A 7987-nucleotide genomic window follows, 5' to 3' on the forward strand; every position below is an offset into this window, starting at 1 on the left:
TAAGAAAATGAAAAAGCAGGTAGTCATTAGTCAAAGCAGCCATCCATTCAACAGGTAAATATGACTATCAGTCATGCAGTCAATATCGTTGCTCACATGCGCCCGGACTCTTCAATTCGCGCTTATTGGACCCTCGGGTACACGGCAAGGCTTATACTGTAAGCACAAAGTCTTCTTTTGTGTGAGGCGACATAGATCACTGCTGAGCCACAACCGAGTTCCATTCAGTAAACACACTAAATTACGCTGCTCTTCAGCATTATAGTTGGCTGGGTTGCCAAAATGGGCTTCTGCTGGGAGCATCTGCATGAGAACGATACGCTGGTGTTATTGTGCACTTACATGGAGATGGGGATCAAATAATGAATGAATTGTACATGCCGACTCACTTCATTTTCTCGGCAGCTTGCGGTCGGGGTGCAAGAAATGGAGAGGATGGCTGTGATTTGACCACAACATTAACACCTGGCTATATTTACATTTGAAAATAAGAAACATTTTCCGGAAAATAATAACCCTGTCCGGAAGAAGAATCGGGATAATTCGGGAGGTTTATTCAGCAAACACAACCAAAATACAAAATCTTAATCATAAACTGCACAACAAAGCAACAACTGAACCAATGTTGTAATAGAGGTGACTTCATTGTAAACAGCAAGTATAACATACATGAGTTCCATAATGGCTGACATTTTAAAGAGCATGCAGAGGTAGATAAAACTCTTGGATGCCAACCACTCACGGTTCATATAAAAACTACATCAGGAGGTTGGCTACAGCCGCAGATGTTGATGGCAATGTTTTTGGATCCGACACTAATTACACAGCCATTTATTTGCCTTTGTGGACGTATTTAATGTATATTTAATGTATAGAATGTAATTAATTATAACATTTCAACATTCCGCCCTGTGATTGGCTGGCCTCCAGTCCAGGGTGTACCCCGCCTCTCGCCCAAAGACAGCTGGGATAGGCTCCAGCACCCCCGCCGCGACCCTCGTAAGGAAAAAGCGGTAGAAAATGAATGAATGAATTTCAACATTCCTAACAGAAAAATTGAAAATTTGGGGAGAAAAATACTAAACACGGCGGACGAGTGTTTAGCGTGCAGGCCTCACAGCTAGCAGACCCGAGTTCAATTCCACCATCTCTGTGTGGAGTGATTGGTCACACGTCCAAAGTCCTTGAATGCGGTTCCTTCATATTTAACTATTGTATCTATGAATAAGGTCGAGAGATTATCACGCAGGCCACACAGCTAAGAGACCCAAGTTCGATTCCACCCTCGGGCATCTCTATGTGGAGTTTGCATGTTCTCCCCGTGCATGCGTGGGTTTTCTCCGGGTACTCCGGTTTCCTCCCATATTCAAAAACATGCTAGGTTAATTAGCGACTCCAAATTGTCCATAGGTATGAATGTGAGTGTGAATGGTTGTTTGTCTATATGTGCCTTGTGATTGGCTGGCCACCAGTCCAGCGTGTACCCCACCTCTCTAAAAAACGTTTTTGTCACCTGAAAACAGTTTTTAGAGTTCTGCTGAGTTGGAAAAAGAAAAAAATCTACCACTTCCACACAATATGGGAGGAGAAACTTTTTTCAGACTCTGGGTGTGAATGTTTGTTTGTCTATATGTGCCCTGTGATTGACTGGCTACCAGACCAGGGTGTAGAAGACAGCTGGGATAGGCTCCAGCACCCCCGTGACCCTCGTGAGCAATATTGCAATATTATTAATTTGTCATCAAAGTCACCCAACTTTTGTTCTTTTCCGACAAAACAAGTCTTCAAGGTAACTTCAGGTTACTCAAAGCATCCATAAACATGACTGAGAGCTGGCGGAGGACGAGCTGAATCTATTTTTATGGACGGGAGTAGACGGTAGAGATGTCTTTGAGGTCCTCAGACTGCCATCCTATTATTAAGCCACGGTTTTGAGGACACACAAAACACACAAAAGCTGGGAGAAAAACACAATCAAGCTCCATCTGCTAACAGACGAAAACAACAACAAATCCCATTGACTCGCCATTTATTTTCTCCCTGCGTTAAATATTCATGCCGGGACTGTAATTCATTGTTTACATGTTTGGCTTTAAATGGTCCGGTGTACACAATAGACCTTCCTCCTCATTCATTTTTTGTTTGTTTGTCCCGTATTATGTGCAAACAGTAGTATACACTTTTATATTGCAAACATATTCTTAATAAAGTGATACTAACCAGGAAAAATATCGTCCGACCAATATTATCGATAAGTTTTTTGCATTATTTGTCTGTTAGTGTTTATTCAAAATACATTAAGTGGCGTCACAGTAAAAGCAGTAATCGGTAAGAAATATCTAACATTTCACTCAATGGCTTGCATATTTCGGTGTGCTGCTGCATGCATTTGTATTATGGTATGTCACAAATGCGTGGGATTTCTCCGGGTATTCCGTTTTTTTTTTTCCCACATTCCAAAAACATGCTAGATTAATTAGCGACTCCAAATTGTCCATAAGTATAGGTAAGTTGCATTTTTTTGGTTATGTGAACGATCACTCTGCATGGCGGACGAGTGATTAGCGCGAAGGCATCACGGCTAGGAGACCCGAGTTAAATTCCACCCTGTGAGTTTGCATGTTCTCCCCGTGCATGCGTGGGTTTTCTCCGGGTACTCCGGTTTCCTCCCATAATTCCAAAAACATGCTAGGTTAATTAGCGACTCCAAATTGTCCATAGGTATGAATGTGAGTGTGAATGGTTGTTTGTCTATATGTCCCCTGTGATTGGCTGGCCACCAGTCCAGGGACAACCCTTTTTGTCACCTAAAAATAGTTTTTAGAGTCCTGCTCAGTTGGAAAAAGAAAAAAATCGACCACTTCCACACAATATGGGAGGAGAAACTTTTTTTTTTTCTATGTTATGTCAGACTCTGGGTGTGAATGTTTGTTTGTCTATATGTGCCCTGTGATTGGCTGGCGACTAGTCCAAGGGGTGTACCCCGCCTCTCGCCTGAAGACAGCTGGGATAGGCTCCAGCACCCCGCGAAACCTTGTGAGGATAAGCGATAGAAAATGAATGAATGAATGAACAAATCCTATGTACTTTCAGGTAGTCATTACAGACTGAAATCCACTGAAAATGACACAACACATTGTTGTCTAAATCGATGGCAACACAAGGTCTATGGTCTGGGAAAGCACAAGTGCTGCCGGCACATACTAGAGGAGCTGTGGTTCATTGAATGAAAGCTGTTCCTACCGTCACTTCAGACTCCTACTGAATCTGAATGTGTCTTTTTTGTAAACAGAGATGAAAACAATACCTGTTGCTTTTGTGCACTGGAGCTTGGCCGATGTAACAAAGGTAAATTGTTGCATTAATGTGTATTTTAAGCCTCGTCAAGGACGATGGAGGCTGATATCTTCAAGGTGTTTAAGGACAAAACAACTCTGACTGGCTCTGAGTCAACTCCACCGACTTTGAGGTGACGTCCTTTAATGTGGTTAACGACTCCCGCCTATTGAGGACCGAGCCTCTGTTTGTCCATACTGAACTCGTGCCAGTGATGCATTCATCTTCTATACCGCTTATCCTCACAAGTGTACGCTGGAGCCTATCCCAACCAGTATATAATAACATGGATAACATGCAAACTTCAGTGTGAGCTTGAGTGAGCGAGCTAACATGCTAATCACTAGGCGGTTGTTCTGTTCATAAGTCTTAATTAAGTTTAATTATTTTTTAAAATAAATTATATTAAATGTAATATAATAAGGGCGGCACGGTGGTCTAGTGGTTAGCGCGCAGACCTCACATCTAGGAGACCAGGGTTCAATTCCACCCTCGGCCATCTCTGTGTGGAGTTTGCATGCGTGGGTTTTCTCCGGGTACTCCGGTTTCCTCCCACATTCCAAAAACATGCTAGGTTAATTAGCGACTCCAAATTGTCCATAGGTATGAATGTGAGTGTGAATGGTTGTTTGTCTATATGTGCCCTGTGATTGGCTGGCCACCAGTCCAGGGTGTACCCCGCCTCACGCCCGAAGACAGCTGGGATAGGCTCCAGCAACCCTGCGACCCTCGTGAGGAAAAGCGGTAGAAAATGAATGAATAATATAATAATAATATATAATATTATTATATAATATATATATAATATAATAATATAAATAAATTATTTTTTTAATAAATTATAAAATATTTTTTTAAACTTCAGTCAGAGTCAAGTCTTCTCTTTGACCACTTTGTCATTCATGAGCAAGTGTATTATTCCATAACAGAACCAATGTTGTAATACTAATAAGCAGCAGGCAAACCTCCATTGATTCGTACTAAACTTGTGCAAGCTCGCCATTTGGAAGCGATTAAGTTTATTTAGTCAAATTCCAGCTTGTTGTTGCTCCCTTTGATTCATTTGTTTGTGAAGCAACATGAAACGACTGACAGAAGTCCAATGAGGACAAATCATTTGATGCCAAAAATAAAAATAAAAAAAAAGCTGCGTATGAGTGGACTGGAATTTATCATGAAAGGAAGAAGACTGTTGAATGGGGCTTTCAACCAAGATATTTAAATTAAATATCACGTTGTTCAGTTTGAAGTGGTGTCACTTTTTTTTCATGTTTCAGGTGGATCCTTTGGAACTAAAGGTCCCCCGTTATGTAATATTGGCATTGCTCAAAAAAGTAATACATTTATTTATTAGCATGAAGATATCATGAAAGAAAAAACCTCCCTCTTCCATACAACCTCTGACCCAAAACTGCTTCACAGGGGGACACAAAGGCTTCGCTACACATCTTTAAATACAGCCCGGAGCTCTGTCAACAATGCATAAATTAGCGAGAGGTTGCTCTTTACACCGGTGTAGGCTCTTACCGCAGCCTAGCGTAACCCCCCCCCCCCCACACACATTCTTATTGTGGCGTATGTGTTACCCCAAATGTGGACGCAAATGACATTTTCCAAAATGAGCTGTCCAATGCCGGTAAGATTGATTACGATACATTCCCAGAACATTCGCCAACCCATTATGAGAGCTTGTTATGTTTCTAGAAACAAGCCCGCGACTGCAAGTGGAGCTTTTAATCATATCCATAGAAAATATTATGCTATACAGTGAGGTGAGAAAAAAAATGGATACCCCTTTTGTGGCGCCCCCTTTTTTTGCTAAAAATTCTTTGCAAGCATGTATGTAATACAGACAATGTTCTATAATCATTAGTTAAATAGCCAGTGATAGCCACTTCATCTTTATGGCAGCCATGTTTTCAACCAATATTTTTGCATTGAAAACCTGTTTATGACTTTCTGTGTGATTTTTACCATTATTAGAGCCCTCTAGACATGAAGCAACACCCCTATAGTCACCTTTATACTCCTATTATTCAGTGTTTACATCACAGAGCACAACTCTTAAGGACTCGAGACGGCAGCTAGTTAGCAAGTTAGTGTACTAGCATGCTAACCAGTTAGCTTCGGATTTATTTCTTCTAAACTTCCGAAGCCAAAAACTTTCCACTTTCACATGAAATGGGAGGAGAACGTTTTTTTTTTTTTTATCCTATCAAGTATGGATGAATTTTTTATGTCATTAGTGCTGCCTAGTGACCGGAAAACTACATCCATCCATCCATCCATTTTCCTCATTCATTCATTCATTCATTCATTTTCTAACGCTTTTCCTCACGAGGGTCGTGGGGGTGCTGGAGCCTATCCCAGCTATCTTCAGGCGAGAAGTGGGGTACACCCTGGACTGGTGGCCAGCCAATCACAGGGCACATATAGACAAACAACCATTCACACCCAGAATCTGACATAACATAGTGAAAAAAAGTTTCTCCTCCTATATTGTGTGGAAGTGGTAGATTTTTTTTTTCTTTTTCCAATTCAGCAGGACCCTAAAACTGTTTTTAGGTGACAAAAAGGGTTTTTAGAGAGGCCGGGGTACACCCTAGACTGGTCGCCAGCCAATCACAGGGCACATATATCGTGCATGTGTGGGTTTTCTCCGGGTACTCCCACATTCCAAAAACATGCTAGGTTAATTAGCGACTCCAAATTGTCCATAGGTATGAATGTGAGTGTGAATGGTTGTTTGTCTATATGTGCCCTGTGATTGGCTGGCCACCAGTCCAGGGTGTACCCCGCCTCTCTAAAAACCCTTTTTGTCACCTAAAAACAGTTTTTCGAGTCCTGCTGAGTTGGAAAAAGAATAAAATCTACCACTTCCACACAATATGGGAGGAGAAACTTTTTTTCACTATGTTATTTCAGACTGGGTGTGAATGTTTGTTTTTCTATATGTGCCCTGTGATTGGCTGGAGACCAGTCCAGGGTGTACCCCGCCTTTTGCCCGAAGACAGCTGGGATAGGCTCCAGCACCCCACGCGACCCTCGTGAGGAAAAAGCGGTAGAAAATGAATGAATGAATGAATAACCGTGATTTTGCAAGGGGACATTCTGAGAGAGAAAAATATCAAAACTTACGGGGGGGGGGGCAAACTTCACGTTTGAATAACAGTGTCTAAAAAATAATAGCACATGCAACACATTTGCTGTGCATGTATGACCACATTTTCCTCCCTTTTGTGTTCACTGATTCAGAAGTAAAAGTGTTAGATTCCACAAACAAATGCATATGAAGTCATGTGGAAAAAAAGAGGACATTGTAAATGTGAGGGAGAAAATAAAAGGGGTCAAGAAAGAGAGCACCAGTTCAAGGTAAGGAAACCGGCATCAGCATGTTCAAGAACCCCCCAATTACAATTCATTACTCTTAGTGCTGACTTATCCACCCGACATGACAAGACCACAAACCGCAATAAAAAAAAAAAAACCCACTCAACACCTCTCTGGTTTTGTCAGCTGCGTGTGGATGTCGAGCAGCGACACACACAGTGACACTCATTGCTACAAACGCTGAATGATGCATAGCAAGCAGGACGGAGTGTTGCCAGTCATGACTAATCACTCAGAACAGGCACTCAGAGCACTTTTCATACAAACATCCAGCCGCCTTACCTCTTAGTCAGACGCCAAAAGATTTTGGCTCGGGCAAGTCAGAAAAGCATGGGGGAAAATCTGATCTCTGGTGCAAAAAAAAAAAAAACAACAAAAAAAAAAAAACAGGAACTCCCCAGTCGGCTTCTTTGATAATCTGGAGTCTAGTTCAAGAAGTCCAGCAGGAGACGACGACTCATTTCCCTGACATCGCTCAAAATGTCATCTGTCAAGGGCAGAAGCCAAAAGAACGATACTTGGAATATTCCTGATTGCGTTCAGAACTGAGCATCCTTCAGTGGGAAGAAGATCCAGGAGTGATGAGGAGTGCCGGAACTCAGATCCTGCTGAAACGTTCCTATTCTGGACAACGCAAACAAAAAGCGTGCTGTTGCATCAACATTGCTCTAGTTTTTTTGTTTGTTTGTTTGGGGTTTTTTTTTTTTTTATGTTAACAAAATTAGCCACTAAAGCTCCTCCGGCATCATCTCTTCATCTCCGGGCTCCATGGCTCCGTACTGGAAGTCTGCACTGGGAAACAAGAGGTGATAGTATGCATGCATGCGTGTGTGTGTGTTAGTGTGGAAGTGTGTGTGCAGCAGAGGAATAGAGGTGGAGGGAGGCTGTCAGCGCAAGTGGATCCGGACGGCGATGTGAGGCGAAAAGGATGATTCTCAGAGAGGCGGGAGGTCGGGGGATAGACGGAGGGAGAGAGAGAGAGAGAGAGAGAGAGAGAGAGAGGGAGGTTCAGCGACTACATTAAGAGCGATGAGTAGGTGGAGTTCTCTATGCAGCGCCACAAATAAAATGAAACAATCGTGTTCAGAAGCATCAATGATGCGTGTACGTGGTGAGTAATATCAGCTGTGGTGCCCCCTATTATGCAAAATCGTTTTTTTAATGATGTAGTAACAGTAATACTGTTTTTATCTCAGTAACACTCTTTAATTTAATTTAATCCTACCTCATGGATATGATTTTTAAAAAAGGCATCTTAAAA

General features: G+C 42.0%; 1 protein-coding gene across 1 annotated transcript in view; it reads right to left on the reverse strand.

Annotated features, from left to right (window-relative positions):
* Positions 1-7639, reverse strand: part of sgcd (sarcoglycan, delta (dystrophin-associated glycoprotein)) — a 168392-nt gene extending 160753 nt beyond the window's left edge. Inside the window, exon 1 of the mRNA XM_058086773.2 lies at positions 7009-7639. The gene's annotated coding sequence lies outside the window, so the exon portion shown is untranslated. The remainder of the gene's footprint in view (positions 1-7008) is intronic.
* Positions 7640-7987: the final 348 nt, after the last annotated feature.

Source organism: Doryrhamphus excisus, linkage group LG21 (assembly GCF_037039965.1).
Source record: "Doryrhamphus excisus strain RoL-2023G ecotype Guam linkage group LG21, RoL_Dexc_Guam_v1.1, whole genome shotgun sequence".
NCBI lineage: Eukaryota > Metazoa > Chordata > Actinopteri > Syngnathiformes > Syngnathidae > Doryrhamphus > Doryrhamphus excisus.